At 40.1% G+C, this 17678-nt stretch overlaps 1 pseudogene; it reads right to left on the bottom strand.

The window, feature by feature from the left end:
• Positions 1-742: 742 nt before the first annotated feature.
• Positions 743-1291, bottom strand: LOC142642330 (dirigent protein 22-like; annotated as a pseudogene).
• Between the last annotated feature and the right edge of the window lie 16387 nt (positions 1292-17678).

The following is a 17678-nucleotide window of genomic DNA, read 5'->3' as shown; positions in this document are numbered from 1 at the left end:
ACTGATCTTCTTAGCATCATCACAATATATAGTAAAATGATTAAATTAATCATTTTTTTAACAATTTTAAACTTATAGAACATTTGATAATTTATTATATGGTACCTTTGATTTCGGTTTACTAATGCATATAATGACACAACTCAAGAAGTGCAAATCTCTTGCTTCAACATCATCATGTCATAAGAAAAAAAAACATGTGCCTATAAAGTTGGGGAAATGAGTTGAAACATTTCAACTACTCTATATGAGAAAAAATATATATTTTGTTTCCAATATACATTACTTCTCACTCATAATATGTGGGTCCCATTGATACACGATTCCACTAATATGCGGAATCCACATATTGTGATTTGTGAATAATACTACTACCTCCAATGTGAGATATTCTTAGCTACAAAGTTCAAAGCTATGCATCGGATGAGAAAACATTGTATCAAAAGTGCCTGAAGGGCTTGCAGTAATTGGAAGAGTTGGATGACATTTGAGTTTACAAAGTCTGTTAATGTTTTTAGGGATAATAGAAACGCAAATTATGCAATCTGGTTGAGGTCTCTTTGGCTAGCAAAGTTATCTTATATAGATGCAACTGCATTTTTATTTTTTGGAGGCCATAACTGCAGATTCTTTAATGCCTCCAACAAATTAACCAAGTCCAACAAAGTAGACGAATTTGTCATTGAAATGAACAAGCGCTACGTGACCCTTTGAAAGAGAATATGGACTCCATTATTATAGCTCAATAATGTATAGCCACAACATGGTACTGGATAATAGCATCCCCAGAGGTAAAATTGAGAACATGTGTCTCTGCTGTCACAAATCCACGTGCCAATCGGAAAGCACCGGTCCGACCTACAATTGGCATCTCACGGATTGGATGAAACACTGCGTTCCTGCCCAAAATAGTGAGGCTGCTACCATTGAATTTCCCAGTTGTGAAAACAAAGTTCATGGCCATAAGTAGGTCTAGTTCTTGTTGGCCAGCTGACCCGTATAGACCTCGAGCTCGACCCACAAGCTTGGAGGTGGGTTCAGGTCCTTCTGTTAATGGGTTATCAAAAATGTTGACTAGTCCAAACGAGGTGGGTGATTTATTAGTCGTTGAGGCTTCAGCTACTGCCACTGCACTTTAGGTTTTTGCCTGAGTGTGTCTTGATAGTAAAAATTGAGCCTAAAGACTTTCAACTTGGCATGATTGAGCTTTTGGATCCATTCATCAAGTTCTTTGGGCTCTCCATTGGTGCAAAGCACCAATTGCATGGCCATGCCTAGAGAGAAAAAGCAATAGGACGAGCTATCTTTGCCATTCTCTCTTTCCCTCTCATAACAAAAGGTTAGAGGATAGGTAGGCTTTTTATAGTGAAAGAATCAGATTTATTTTTTTCCATGGGCATATCAGTCCGTGTATAATAGAAAAAATATGTAGAATTTACGTAATTTTGCCTAAAAATGATTCACATCAGTCCGTGTATAATTGTGTAAATTTATATTGACATTATTTATTTTATATTTAGTTGTTTATTCTTTCTTTTATATTTATTTATTTATGTATCTCGATGATGAAGGAAGATATAATAGTAAATGAGTAATTCTTAGGTACTCCCGGAGCACGGAGAATGGTGCTCCCTCCTCTCACATTCATGGTGGGGTCCGTTCATTAAATTTATGGTGGGGTCTACCATGAATGTGAGAGGAGGGAGTACCATTTCACTATACTCCGGGACTACCTAAGAATTTTTCATAGTAAATAGTGGTTGTTGTGTGTGAAGAAAAAAAAACAATTTCAAAAATTAAAAAAAATTAATATTTTAATGAAATAAAGTATAAAATAAATAATTTGATATGAGATGTTTTAAAAAGAAAGTATGTAAAATAGAAAAAATAAGCCTTTATACTAAAATAAGTAATTTTTTTTGCACGAGCTGATGTGAATGCTACCTTTTATTTTGTCCACCCTATCGCACGTGTTGTGACTTGTAAAGTGTGAACCATGCCTCATTAGGGAGATGTGCTTGCCTTAATATCTGCCAAAAAGAATACGGATTGAGAGACGTTCAAGATTAAGGAAGCAAAATAATTGGTATCAGAAAAATAATGTTAAGCACAAAATAATTTTTATATAACATTGTGATTTTTTCTTTTCCGAATGTAACTGATTGTGGCTGGAATGATATAATTTTTGAAGTTGTGATCTATAATTAATGGTTTTAAAAATCAAATCCTACTTGCTGATTATTTCATTCCTAGATCTTGGAATAAAAAAAAGAAAAAAAAAATGTGGGGAGCAAGAAGGATTCTATGGAAAGACCTTTAGTGAATACTAGCCTCATCACACGTGCTTCGCGCGTGTGATGAAGCTTTTTTTTTTTAGTGGTCGTAGCAAAAAAACAAAAAAAAACTATGTTTTTCATTTTATTTTATGTATATAATTTTTATTTTGAGAATATAATTTATAAGTGTATAAATAAATTTGAAAATCAATAGGAGAGTGACCTTATTTTTTAGGCAATCTTTAAGTAGAAGTTAGGGTTGTATTTTTACTGGATTGTCCTTTAGTTTTGTCTCTACTTAAATATAGGGATGTAGGGTTATTTTAGAACAAAAAAAAATCCGGTCCAAATATGAGAAGCCCTTAAATAGTAGTATAGATATATAAGTTTTGAAATTTTGATAATAGATTTTTAGTTGAAGTAGAATTTAAATTTCTGAAACTTAGATGATAAAGTTTTAGTTAAATTAAATTATAACTAAATCTTTTCCCTTGATTCGAGATTTTATCCCTTAATCTAAGGAAATATATCCTAACAATTAATAAAAAAATTAATTTTATAATTAATGAGACTAGTTGTTTATTAGGAAAAAAAATGAGAGAGAGAGAGAGAGAGAGAGAGTAACATGTAAATTTATCAACTCCTATGAATCTATACAATATATACATCTTTCCAATACAAATACATATGCGTAAGTTGTAGCTCGAAAAAAAAAAATGAAAACAAAATAAAAAACAAAAAAATGTGGGTTGTAATAGAGATTCTATGGAAAGACCATTGGTGAATATATAAAATTTTGAAATTTTGATAATAGGTTTTTAGTTGGAGTAGAATTTAAATTTCTAAATCTTAGATGTATGTTGCATGTTTTATTAAAACACTTATTCTTACTTTATTTAAAGAAATTGATAAAAATAAATAAGTTGTTGTCTCTATTAACTGAAAGTTATACGTATGTTGCATGTTTTGTTAAAACACTTAATGTTACTTTATTTAAAGAAATTGATAAAAATAAATAAGTTGTTGTCTCTATCAATTGAAACTTAGATGCATGTTACATGTTTTACTAAAACACTTATTGTTATTTTTATCTAAAATGCATGTTGCAGGTTTTGTTAAAATACTTATTATTAATTTATCTAAAGAAATTAATAAGAACAAATAAGTTGTAATCTTTATCAATTGAAACTTAGATGTATGTTGCATGTTGTTGAGGATGTTTTGTGACAAGGGCCAAAAATGCAAGAACGACCTAAATCTCCCTTTTAGGTTTGTTAGATTTTTTTGGTTAGTGGAGAGTCAAGCCAAAAAATCACAATGTATAGCAAACAAAGGCTACTGGTATTTTGTGTAAAGAGAAATCAAAATAATTTGAAATACATGAAAATGTAGAAAAAATACATAGGTCCGAAACTTCAACTCTTAGTTAGCCAGAAGAGGAAGTTGAGAGAGTTCGTAAGGAAGAGAGAGAAAGTTCCCCTATACCCATATTCCCCCCCTAAGCTTGTGAGAATGTATCCTAATTGAATGAGCTTTCGCTCTAAAGTATAATAACAAAAATATAGAAAAATGCATAAAAAAACAAGTTCAAAACTTCGTCTCACTGTTAGCGAGAAGAGCAAATTGAGAGAGGTCACGAGGAAGAGAGGGAATGTTCCCTTGTACCCATATTTCCACTCCTAAGCTTCAGAATTGTGAGAATCATTGTTGGCTGAATGAGCTTTTGCTATAAAGTTTCAATTATATGGGGAAAATGTGGTTGGGTTCTTTTGAATTTGATTAGGGGCATTTATATTCATTTTTGGGTGCTCTTACTGATTGGTTTTTAGACTAAAAGATTAGCTCTGGACCTCCATGTCGCTGAACTGATGTTTAGTTTAGTTTGCCTTTTGTTTGGTTAAAAAGGGTTGGCTTTCTTTCTACATAGTTTTGGAAATAAAGTGGCTGCCTCTATTAGTTATTGTTTCCTTGTCATTCTAGGCTTTAGGCAACTACATTTGGTGGATAAAATAGGCTAGCAAATTAGTATAGGGTTAGCTATGTTTTTTGGGTAGAAAAGAGAGTATGACAGTAAACTTGGGCCACAGATAACAAGGGCATAAGACCTCATTTGGGGTGAAAATTTTAGGTACAAGATCTCCTTCATAAGTGTAAGATGTTACCCATGTCCCTTGCCCACTTGGTAGCACGTACAAATTGGGATCATGCAAAAGGTCCAAGAGAAACCGACCCATACCCTTAAAACCATACTCCCTTAGTTTCCCTAATATGTAACACAAGCTTGGGCCATGTTTAAAAGAATAAAATAAAATATATTACATGAATTAGGCCCACAATGAGGTCAACCTCTGTTGAATTAGGCTTATAGAAAATGTGTTGCGAAAATGGGTATCAACACATGTTTTGTTAAAACATTTACTGTTATTTTATCTAAAGAAATTGATAAGAACAAATAAGTTGTTGTCTCTATCTAAAAAATTGTTTTTATCCAAAATATTGTTGTAATTTGGTGAAACCGATTGGCATAATCACGACTTTTAAACCCAGCTTTTATTATATAGTATATGATTTCATAAAATAAAATCTTATTTTCAATTTTTTATAGCTATCAAAATTGCTTTTTTTTTTTTGGTCAAGGACTCATTAATTAAGTTCATAGATTACAAAATAAGAGTTAGTACTTTCTTATGACAACAACATGCATTGAGAGACAAAATATATTCTTGATGCATCATAAATTATATAAAAAATAATGGAGTTGCTTAATTATAGGGAAATTAATATAAGGCGTAAATGCATTTTTAGTCTCTACATTTTGGCTATTTTGCCATTTTGGTCCCTACATTTTCATTTGACCACTTTTAGTTCCTAAACCAATTAACACGTGATATTTAAGTCCTTACTGTCACCTAATTAATAGAAAATGCTGACGTGGCTAACGTTACAGTAAAATAATAATTAAAAAATCTATTTTGGCATTAAAAAATTGCCACTTCAGCATTTAAATTTAAAAAAAATTAATTTATTAATTTTAACTAAATGAAAAAAATTAAAAAAAAAAAATACATTAATGGAGATCTAAGAGTGCCTTGAACAAGAATAACAAGAATACAAACCCAGAAATTAAAAAAAAAAACAACAACAACAAACAACCATTCAAGACCGAATTTGCCAGCTTCGTTTGCAATTTGCATTACAACAATGCAAACAAACCAAACCCATCTTCGAATTCAAACATACCGGCTAAAGAATCCCCACACCCATAAGAACACCCGGTCGAAGTAATCACTCGGATCCGAGACTACCTAGATTGGAAAGAAAAACCCACTTTGGTTTTGAATGTTAATTCAAACAACCATTCCATTCGAGTGTTGTAGGCGAAGGATGTTGTTGAGAATCGAGAGTTTTTGAGCGATCTGGAAGAGGTGGTGGGGAATCTTTGATTAGGCTTAGAGTAGGGAGAGGAGTACAGAGAAGGGGAGCCATTGTTGAAGGAGGAGGAGAAAGAAGGAGTGCTAATGGAGGAAGAGATGTAAGGGCGGAAGGAGCGGGGTTGGAGCTCCTACGACATCATTTTGGCTCATCGGAATTAGAGCTAGACTCTATTTTTTCTTGTGTATGAGATTGAAGAAAAGGATCTGAGATGAGTCACGGCTGGCTGCTTAGTTACGCTTTAGCTCCGGAGTATAGAGCATTTTGGAGTTGGAGGTTTGGGAGTAGGGTTTTGGAAATGGGTGGCGTGTTTAAGTGATTTGGAGCCGTTAGATTGTTGATCTAGCGAATGGTATTGCTACAACATATTGCGAAGAGAAGTAGCACTAGGAGGCCACTGCTACAATAGTAGTAGGTGGAACTCGATTGTAGAGCCCTAACACAATTCAAACAACAAACCCAGATCCAAGACTAAATTTTTTGGGCTTATTTTGTGTTTGTTTTCTAAGAAAATATAGGTTTATGGGTTTGTTGGAGATTGGTTTGTTTACTGGGGTTATGAGTTTGATTTGTGAAATCATGTGGATTAGTGATTTGCTGGAGAATTCGGTCTTGAATGGTTGTTTGTTGTTGTTGTGTTTATTTTTTATTTTTTTTAATTTTTTTAATTTCTGGGTTTGTGTTCTTAGTCTGGGTTGTGTTTTTGTTGTTCTTGTTCAAGGCACTCTTAGATCTTCATTCATGTGATTTTTTGTTTTTAATTTTTTTCATTTAGTTAAAATTAATAATTTTTTTTTAAAATTTAAATGTTGACATGACAATTTTTAATGCCAAAATAGAATTTTTAATTATTATTTTACTGTACCGTCAGTCACGTCAGCATTTTCTGTTAGTTGGGTGACGGTAAGGACTTAAATGTCACGCGTTAATTGGTTTAGGGACTAAAAGTGGTAAAATGAAAATGTAGGGACCAAAATGGTAAAAAAACCAAAATATAGGGACTAAAAGTGCATTTGCACCTTAATATAATTCAACTCATATAAAAACACATAAATTAAACCAATTGATATCAATATTTTTTGATGAATCCGATTCATATCAATATAGTTTTAGGGAGATGCTTAAATAACATTGTGACCTAAAATTAGTTTACAAACCCACAACAAACGAAAAAGTATTTTGTATCAAATGATATTACGTTATTTGTATCAAAACCTAATAAATGAGAGACATATGTGTAAAAATAACTACCCACTAACACGTATTTCATTTGTTAGTGAGATAGTTGTTTTTTGCTGATCTGTCTTATACTTATTGGATTTTGATATCCCTGTCATGGTATCATTTGATACCAAATACCTTCTCCACAACAAACACATAAAACATAGCACATATAATTCAAAGATTATTGACTTAAATGATGTGAATTAGTGACACAAAATTGTCATTCACACATTACATAAGAATTTTTCTCATCATGTATAATATATTTTTTAACATTAGGTGAGTATGAACTTTATTCTCTTCCCTTTTTAATTATTCTTAGTGTCTGTTTAGGATAACTTGTTTTGAGCACTTTTAGTAAGGTTTTATTTAGATTAAATTCTGTAAAGATGTGGTGTAAAATTCATGTTTTACTCTTCCAATCCCAACATACCACATCATCTTATCACATATTTAAGAATAACCATAACCACATCTAATCAATTATAATACCCATATATAAATCTAACTAAATTGAGAGTTTATTGAGATGTTATTTAGTGTGGTAGGATGTATTGAATTTTAAGTAAAATGCTGATGTGACAATTTTTTATTGGATGGTTTAATAAATAAGTTTTACACTCCATCCTTACCAAATTCGAACTCAATTTTAATAAACTTTAATTAGTTAAAAAAAATTTGTTGAACTGAAATAAATTAAGGAAAATAAGCTGGCTAATAATTCACGATAAACATAAAATTGGAGAAAAAGAAAATTATGCATAAGCAAGGCCTAATAAAAAATCTATTAATTCAAAACATAGGAATGGATAGGAAAGATATATTTTACTTTTTTAAGGGACTATAATTGAAGATATCATTTTTTTCGTACATAAATTCATATAAAAATGGGAAATGCGTTACCTTGAGCTTGAGTGTAATATATTAAATCATTTGTTTATGAAATTGGAAATAACAAATTAGGTTTACAACAAAATCTAGAAATTGATCACTAATCCACCTTCAATATCTTCTATATGCTAGTTCTCAATAAATAATTAAAAAAAAAAAACTAAAGAGTAATGACAAAAATTAATTGAGTTCAGTAATCTTTCCTATAAAATTATTAACTTTAAAGATATATTAATATGAAAGTGTTGTGAAAATGTTGTGGACATACACTTCTCATCTCTCTCTCTTTATATATATATATATATATATATATATATATATATATATATATATAAATATATATATATATATATATATATATATTTATATATATATATATATATAGTAAAAGGACCCAAATGGGCATATGGGCCTTTGGACTGTAGCATGGAGGGCCGACCTGCTCGCAATTAAACTCTACGTATCGCTCATACGCCGAGGATCCGAGGGTACGGCCGAGGCGAGCCTTCTCTCGGACGGATCCAAGAGAACTCAAAACTTCATTATGAAGGTCAAGGCACAACTCTGGAAAGACTAATGGTTAAAGGGGGAAACCCTGAACCTTCTAGATGCACCAGTATTAAAGAAAATATCAAGAGCAAAGGCTGCCACCTCCGCATTAAAGGCTCTGCACCTACCTCCCTGGCCGTATTGATGGGAAGTGACCCCTGAACAGTAGGGCTAAAACTTCTAGTCACTGTCCAAAAAGTATCAGGGAAGGAAGTATTTAAGGGGGGTGAAGGCCAGAGAGAAGGGGGATCGGCAATAAAGAAAGAAACTAAGAATTGTAACTTTTAAGTAAGAAATAGAAATAATACAGAAGTAGTCCTCGGCTTACGTCCGAGGAGGCCTATTTACGATTATCTTTTGTTATTTACATGTGTTTGTAACTCTTAGCCCGTTATCAAGTTCTCAGCACTTCTAACCTAGGTTTCAAGCCCACGCTCTACAAATTTTATTGTCTAAGGTTCATTGGGCCTGAGCCCGTAGTTGTCTTTGGGTCCAGGTGCAATTGTGCACTTACAATTGGTGCCGTCTGTGGGAAATCTAGTCTAGAAAGAGTTGGGATACTATGGCAGGCCTGGGTTCTCACCATGCAGAGTCACAGGTATCACAACCGGAGGATCTTTTCGAGCGTCTTGAGCGTCGAAGGGATCGTGAGGGAAGTGTCCGTACAGAATACCCCGGGGCTAGCCATACCCATGGTGAGGGTAGCACCACCCATGAGGATGGTGCTAAAGCCATGCAGAAGGAGATTAATCGTTTGAAGAGAAAGTTACGCCGCGCTAGACACAGGTCTTCACCGTCCTCATCTAATCCTTCCTCAGAGGAGGTACGGGAGGTAGCTACGCTCAAGGTCATGCTCACCCCGGTGCAATGTCCGCCGTGAGTGAGGACGACCACCGGCCCTCGCGGTACGTAAGAAGCTTCCTTCTAGGGGCTTAGGGAACGATGCTATGAGTCGGGCGTTGCACCAACTCTCCAAATCTCCGTTTTCACGGAGGATTGAGAAGGGGAGGCTTCCCAGGAGGTTTACTCAACCCACCTTTACCATCTACAATGGCCAGAATGATCCAGTAGAGCACGTGAGTCACTTTAACCAGAGGATGGCGGTGCACTCTCACAACGAGACCCTGATGTGTAAAGTTTTCCCCTCTAGCTTGGGACTTGTTGCTATGAGGTGGTTCAACGGCCTTAAATCAGGGTTTATAGGTTCGTTTGGGGAGCTTACTAGAGCATTCGCTTCGCGGTTCATTACGTGTAGCAGAGTACCTCGGCCATTGGACTCGCTGTTATCCATGACCATGAGGGAAGGGGAGACGTTGAAAGTATACTCCGACCGTTACTGGGAGATGTTTAATGAAATAGATGGCGACTTTGATGAGGTGGCGCTCAATACCTTTAAGGTCGGTCTTCCAACTGATCACGACCTGAGAAAGTCTTTGACTAAAAAGCCCGTCCGCAGCGTACGTCGCCTCATGGACCGTATTGACGAGTACAAGAGAGTGGAGGAAGACCAGCAGCAAGGAAAGGGTAAGGAGAATGTTATCCTGCAGGAGAGAAGGGATTTCAGGTCGGACAGGTACCACAATAACAAGCCGAGAAGAGATTACGTTGGGCAGTCCGGCTCGGCAGCACCTCAGGCCGTGAACACTGTGTTCCGAGAACTAGTACATCAGTTGCTGGAGAAAGTTCGTAAGGAGCCCTTCTTCAGGTGGCATAGCAAGATGGTAGGAGATCCCACAAAGAGGAATCAGAACCTCTTCTGCCAATACCATCAGGATGTGGGCCACACTACCGAGAATTGTCGGACCCTTTGGAACCACTTGGAGCAGCTTGTCAGTGAAGGAAAATCGAAGCAGACTCGTGCCAACCTAGCGGGCGGGGCAATCCGGCTCAAACAATCGAGAGGAATAATTCATCTCGGTCGGCGTTAGGAACAATTAATGTTATTTTTGCTGCACACTGCGGGGACCGGCTCGGGTCCCACCCGGGGTGATGGCAGCTTCACATCCTCGGGCCGAGGAGAGCCTGGGCAGCCGAGGTTAAAGCTAAATTTGCCTGTCTTGGGATTTTTCGAGGAGGATAAGGTAGGGACTATCCAACCCCATGACGATGCTCTTGTAGTTACGCTTAGGATAGGGAACTATGATGTGAGGAGGGTGATGATAGATCAGGGCAGCGGTGCAGATATCATGTACCCTGATCTATTTAAGGGGTTAAGATTGAAGCTGCAAGATCTTACGCCTTATGACTCGCCCCTTATAAGCTTCGAAGGGAGAGCCGTTGTGCCGAAGGGACAGATCCGTTTGCCCGTTCAATCTGGCTAAAAAATGGTTGAGGTGGATTTCATTGTGGTTGACGCGTACTCTCCATATACAGCCATCCTCGCCAGGCCATGGCTGCACGCTCTTGGAGCTGTCTCTTCTACCTTGCATGTTAAGGTTAAGTTGGGGGAATGTGTTGAAGAGGTCCTCGGTAGCCAATCGGTGGCCAGGCAATGCATATCGGCTGCAGTGCTGCACCAGACGGAAGCCGAGTCTTCGGCTCTGATCACCAAAGACTTATAGCAGTTAACAGCTCCTGATGCACCTGGAATGGTGACAGGAGAGGAGGCTCATTGTGAGGAGTTAGAGAAGTTTCTGATAGCCGATGATCCAAAGAGGTTCTTCCAAGTCGGCATACGTTTGCCACACCAGGAGAAGATGGAGTTGTTGGAATTTCTGAAGGACAATATTGATGTTTTTGCGTGGGACCCTTATGAGGCTCCAGGCGTAGACCTGAGCTTCATTTGTCATCGTTTGAATGTCAACCCTGCCATTGTGCCGAGAAGGCAGCCACCTCGGCGTTCTTCCAAAGAGCATGCCGAGGCTGTAAAGGAAGAGGTGCTCAAACTCAAGAGGGCTGGGGCTATTAAAGAAGTTTTCTACCCCGAATGGTTGGCGCATACGGTTGTGGTTAAAAAGAAGAATGGAACGTGGCGAGTATATGTGGACTTCACAGATTTGAACAAGGCTTGCCCCAAGGATTCGTTCCCAATGCCGCGTATTGATCAACTGGTGGATGCCACTGTCGAACATCCTCGAATGAGTTTTTTGGACGCCTTCCAGGGTTACCATCAGATTCCGCTAGCATTGGAGGATCAGGAAAAAACTGCTTTCATTACTCCAACAGGGAACTACCACTATAAGGTCATGCCATTCGGGTTGAAGAATGCTGGGGCTACTTACCAAAGAATGATGACTAGAATGTTTGAACAGCAACTAGGGAAGACCATTGAGGTGTATGTAGATGATATGGTGGTGAAGAGCAAAACAATACCTTCACACGTCAAAGATCTAGCCGACACCTTCCAGGTGCTAAGAAAGTACAAGCTGCGCCTTAACGCCTCAAAGTGCTCTTTTGGCGTGGGGTCCGAAAAGTTTTTAGGATACATGATTACTCACAGAGGCATAGAGGTGAACCCAGCGCAGGTCAAGGTTATTCAGGATTTGCAGCCGCCTCGGAACCCAAAAGAGATCCAGAAATTGACCGGAATGATTGCTGTATTGAATAGGTTTATCTCTCGGTTAGCTGACCGATGTCGTCCTTTCTTCCAATTGTTGAATAAATGGAAAGGGTTTCAATGGACCGAGGATTGCGTGTTAGCTTTCCAGCAGCTTAAGCAATATCTTTCTCGGCCACCCATCTTGTCTCGCCCCGAGGCGGACGAGGTCTTGTTTGCTTATCTGGCAGTGGCCGTCCACGCGGTCAGCCTGGTCCTTATAAGGAATGAAAGCGGGGTGCAAAGATCGGTCTACTACGTTAGTAAGTCTTTGAATGAGGCCGAGGTGCGCTATCTGCTCTTGGAGAAAGCACTTCTGGCCATAGTTCACGCCACGCGCAAGCTTCCTCATTATTTCCAGTCTCACACTGTAGTGGTTCTGACCCAATTGCCTCTCGCGCGGTGTTACGCAGCGCCGATTACTTCCGGTAGGGTGGCAAAGTGGGGAACCATTTTAGGAGCTTTTGACGTTAAATACAAGCCTCGCATCTCGGTGAAGGGCCAGTCCTCGCCGACTTGGTATGGCGCATCGAACCATTGCTAGAAGAAACTCTAAAAGTTAAGCACACATGGATGGAAAATCGCTGAGTGTGATCACAGCCGCAAGGCCTTCGACTTGGAAAATGTATGCGGATGGGGCGACTAATCAAAGAGGGTCCGTGCCTCGGACTTGTTCCCGATATCCCCCGAGGGAATTATCTTCGAAAAATCTCTAAGTGTCGTCATTCTCGGCTACTAATAATGAAGCCGAGTATGAAGCAGTCTTGGTGGGCATGAACATGTTACATAAGATGGGTGGAAAGGAAGTCCATGCGTTCTCGGACTCTCAGTTAGTGGTCGGCTAGGTCACGGGGACCATGGAGGCTAGGGACCCAAGAATGCAGGAATACTTGGCCCAGGTCAAGCGTCGCCAGTTGCACTTGACTCCTTCGTCTTAGCTCACATCTCTAGAAGTGGAAACACCCATGCCGATTCTTTGGCTACGTTAGCAACGTCCTCGGCTCAGGGTTTGCCCAGGATTATCCTTGTGGAGGATTTGCTAGAGCCAACTCTTACCCCCGCCAAGGTGGCCCGAATCCATCTAATAAGGCTTGGACCTAGTTGGATTGACCCGGTCATATCTTTTCTTAGGAATGATATCCTTCCCGAAAACAAGTCTGAAGCAGATAAGATATGTCGAAAGGCGCCACGTTTTTGGTTGTTCGAGGACCAGAAACTGTACAAACGATCATTTTCAGGACCGTACTTATTGTGTGTGCACCCTGAATCAACGGAAGCACTTCTGGAGGAACTGCATGAAGGGATTTGTGGAAGCCACACTGGGGGAAGGTCCTTAGCCCATAGGGCCCTGACTCAGGGTTATTGGTGGCCCAATATGCAGAGAGAGGCTCAGGACTATGCCAGAAAATGTGATCAATGCCAGAGGTTCGCCCCTAATATTCATCAACCTGGAGGGCTTCTTAACCCTCTCTCCAGTCCTTGGCCTTTTGCGCAGTGGGGATTGGACATAGTGGGGCCATTTTCGAGAGCTGCAGGAAACAAAAGATGGCTTCTCGTGGGGATAGACTATTTCACTAAATGGGTTGAGGCCTAACCCTTAGCAAATATCAGAGACGTTGACTCCAAGAAGTTTGTCTGGAAAAACATTGTTACTAGATTCGGTATACCACACACACTCGTCTCAGACAATGGCGTTCAGTTCGACAGTAAGGCTTTTAGGAAGTATTGTGGTGATATGGGCATCATAAATAGATACTCCACCCCAGCTTATCCTCAGGAAAATGGGCAAGCCGAGGCCGTTAACAAGGTCATAGTCAGTGGGCTCAAGAAAAGGTTGGACGATGCGAAAGACAGATAGGTAGAAGAGCTCCCACATGTTCTGTGGACGTATCGGACCACACCGCGCAGGTCTACGGGAGAAACGCCATTCTCTATGACTTATGGAGCCGAGGCAGTGATACCTCTAGAATCTAGTTTTCCCACTCTCAAGACGAGTTCTTTTAGCCCGGAGAATAACGATGGACTCCTGGAGAAAGATCTTGATTTAATTGAGGAACGACGCGAGGCAGCTATGGTCCAAATGGCTTATTACCAACAGAAGCTAAAATGGGGATATGATGCTCACGTGAAGCTAAGGCCGCTCGCGCCTGGTGATCTTGTACTAAGAAAAGTTGTGGGCACTTCTAAGAACCCAGCTTGGGGTAAGCTAGGACCAAACTAGGAAGGCCCCTATCGCATTGTTTTAGTAGCAGGCATAGGGTCGTATCGACTAGCAGATCTAGATGAAAGAATTGTACCACGCCCATGGATTGTAAATAACCTTAGAAGGTATTATTATTGATAAAACGTGCTTTTGTTGGTTAACATTTCAAAGTTATAAGTACCTCTGACGTTTGCAGTTACTATTCTTAAGAATCAAACAAAAACTTGGTTAAGTGTAGTCCTCGGACCACAAACCTTGTGGAAATTGATATCTTATCATTTGTTAAACAGAACCTTAGTTATGCCGGGTCCTCGGACCTCCTACTTTGGGAAAATTAACATTTGAAGTTACTATTCTTAAGAATTAAACAGAAACTTGGTTAAGTGTAGTCCTCGGACCACAAACCTTGTGGAAATTGATATTTTATCATTTGTTAAACAGAACCTTAGTTATGCCGGGTCCTCGGACCTCCTACTTTGGGGAAATTAACATGTGGAGTTACTATTCTTAAGAATCAAACAGAAACTTGGTTAAGTGTAGTCCTCGGACCACAAACCTTGTGGAAATTGATATCTTATCATTTGTTAAACAGAACCTTAGTTATGCCGGGTCCTCGGACCTCCTACTTTGGGAAAATTAACATTTGAAGTTACTATTCTTAAGAATCAAACAGAAACTTGGTTAAGTGTAGTCCTTGGACCACAAACCTTGTGGAAATTGATATCTTATCATTTGTTAAATAGAACTTTAGTTATGCCGGGTCCTCGGACCTCCTACTTTGGGGAAATTAACATGTGGAGTTACTATTCTTAAAAATCAAACAGAAACTTGGTTAAGTGTGGTCCTCGGACCACAAACCTTATGAAAATTGATATCTTATCATTTGTTAAACAGAACCTTAGTTATGCCGGGTCCTCAGACCTCCTACTTTAGGGAAATTAACATTTGGAGTTACTATTCTTAAAAATCAAACAGAAACTTGGTTAAGTGTAGTCCTCGGACCACAAACCTTGTGGAAATTGATATCGTATCATTTGTTAAACAGAACCTTAGTTATGCCGGGTCCTCGGACCTCCTACTTTGGGGAAATTAACATTTGGAGTTACTATTCTTAAAAATCAAACAGAAACTTGGTTAAGTGTAGTCCTCGGACCACAAACCTTGTCACTGTTCTTAATATCTTGTCACTGTTCTTATTCTTACCACACGTTTTATGGAAATTAGTATCTCACCATTCATTAATTTGGATCTCAAGTTCCACATTTTTAAGTGTTAAACAAATTTTTGTAAGGAATGGCCTTCGGACCTTACATCTTACTGAAAGCAATACGTCAGATTACAAAGGTTTAACCATCATGTGAGTTGTCTAACTGTGACATTATTTAATATCTAAATTAAGTTATGTGGCTGTTTTGAAGTCATAGTTGTTTGCATGGTGGAGTTAGATTTATTTATTATGTTTTCCCTTTAACTATTTGTTATTGAAAACTTTCATGGCAAGCACAAAAAGAATAAGGTAAAACAAAGACAACATGAACAAAAGTTGAATAAAAATTTTCTTCATTAATTATATACAAAAAAGGGGGAGGAGTACAAAAGGTTCTATCCTAGGCCTTAAGCTTGTGCAGGGGGGTCTTGGAGGGAGCAACTGCTAGCCTCAGTACTCTTCAACTCCAGTTCAAAGGTGGACAAAACTTGCTTCCCTTTGTCTGTTGAAGGAACGAGGGGCTCCATGTCTTGAACTTGCTCCTTCTCGGCGCCATCACACTTGTCCTTCTCTTTATAGGAACCTTCAGGTTCTGTAGGATCAGGAACAAGTTCTTGCACCACAGGAGGAAGGGCAGGAGAGGCAGCAACAGGGTCTTCAATTTCCTGTATGTCTAGGGGAAGCCAAATGTTCTCGGGCTTCCTCAGCTCGGAAGCTTGAGGAACCCCTGTTGCATTCATGGCCTCTCCCTAGACCTGCTGACAGTACTCTCGGCACAAGGCTGCAAAAGCCTCTGTCAGCTGTTCTTGCGTTCTGATCACCCCCTCCTGATAGCTGGCCTTCTTCGCGGCCTCCAGTGCGTGCTTATGGGCGCAAGACTCCTCCTTCGCCCACGTAAGCTCCCTTTCCAAGTCAGAGCGTGCCCGTTGGACTTGGGCAAGCTCGTCATCCTTTTGGCGGAGAAGCTTACGCTGCCCCTCCACTTGGCCCTCCATCGTCTTCAAGCTGGCCTTGTCACCATCTCTCTCTCTCTTTTCAAGTCGGCCAGCTGTGATGTGATCTTCCCATTCTCTACTAGGGCCTGGCCTAGGGACCTTTCTGCCTCTTGCCTCAGCTCTTGCTCCATCCCAGCGCGCTTCCGAGAATCCTCCACGAACTTCTCGGCCGCGAAAACTTCTTGGATGGACTGCAAAAATACCAGGAGGTTAAATACGGTAAAATATTTACAAATAAATATAAAGTACGAGTGTGAGGTGGAACTTACCAGAGCTAAACCCCTTTTTAAGGAGAGGAACAACTGTGGCTGGCCCATCTTCCCCAAGGTTTCCATGTCCTTGGGCAGCAGAAGAGGACGCTCCAACACCTCGGCCAAATGATGGGCGTGGCCTTGTTGGACCGCCCTAATGCTGGAGTGACAGGGAATGGGTGCACCGTCCAATCTCAAGTTAGGAGACCAGGTAGCTGGTGCTCGGCGCACCTCGGCCACATCTCTGATCTCCCCGCTTTCAACTGAGCGGGCGCGCCCTTTGCCCTTGTCCAATTTCTGTTGCTGGGCCGGCGCGGGCTGTTTCATCTTCTTTTGTTTTTCACCTCCAGCCCCCTCGGCCTCCGCTTTCCTTTTCTTCTTGGGATCTTCTACGGGAGGCTTAGGGTCGGCCGGGAGGAGGATGAGGTAGGTAAAGCCGGGGAACTCCGGGACCCCCTTGTCCCCTTCTTCGCCACTTGTGCGCCTCTTGCGGTCATAAGGCCCTTCAGCTCGTCCATCTCTTCTTCAATGGAGCTGTCGTCTGGACGCGCTATCACTAGACCTTCTATCCCAGAGGCTTCGACTGCTTCTTCCTCGTCGGAAAGAATGACGAACGGGTTTCCGCGAGGTCGTGGGGAGTCCTCGAACTGAAATTGTTCTATCTCCTCGTCCAACGTGTTCGAAGAAGACACTCGCTCCTCTGGGACATCAATTGCCTGAGGGTGCACAGCGAGGGGAACTGCCGCTATGGGCTGTGTGTACAACACTGTGTGTGGGGCGTCAGGGATGTCGTGGTCAGCCAAGAAGTGGGGTCTGGCTACGTTAATTCTCCTACGCCTTCGGTCACCCGCGATTATTGCGTTCTCGATCTCCTGGAAGTCCGAGGAGACAGGATCGTACCCCAAAATCAAGTGGGCCACCCTAAGTTGTAAGTCTCCGCTGACGAACACCTCGGAGTGTAGCACTCTATTCAAATCTGCAACGTTGCAGTGGCTTAAGCGGGGGCGCACGTTTTGCTTATCTGCAAAGAAAAACATCCAAATAAATAAACATGGTCAGAGGCGCAGAACATATAATAAATTAAAGGTAAACGCTCAAGTAAATGCGAATGCACA

This window comes from Castanea sativa, chromosome 7 (genome assembly GCF_040712315.1).
Source record: "Castanea sativa cultivar Marrone di Chiusa Pesio chromosome 7, ASM4071231v1".
Lineage (NCBI taxonomy): Eukaryota > Viridiplantae > Streptophyta > Magnoliopsida > Fagales > Fagaceae > Castanea > Castanea sativa.
Note: the sequence above shows the minus strand (reverse complement) of the source record. Positions and strands in the feature narration are given on the sequence as shown.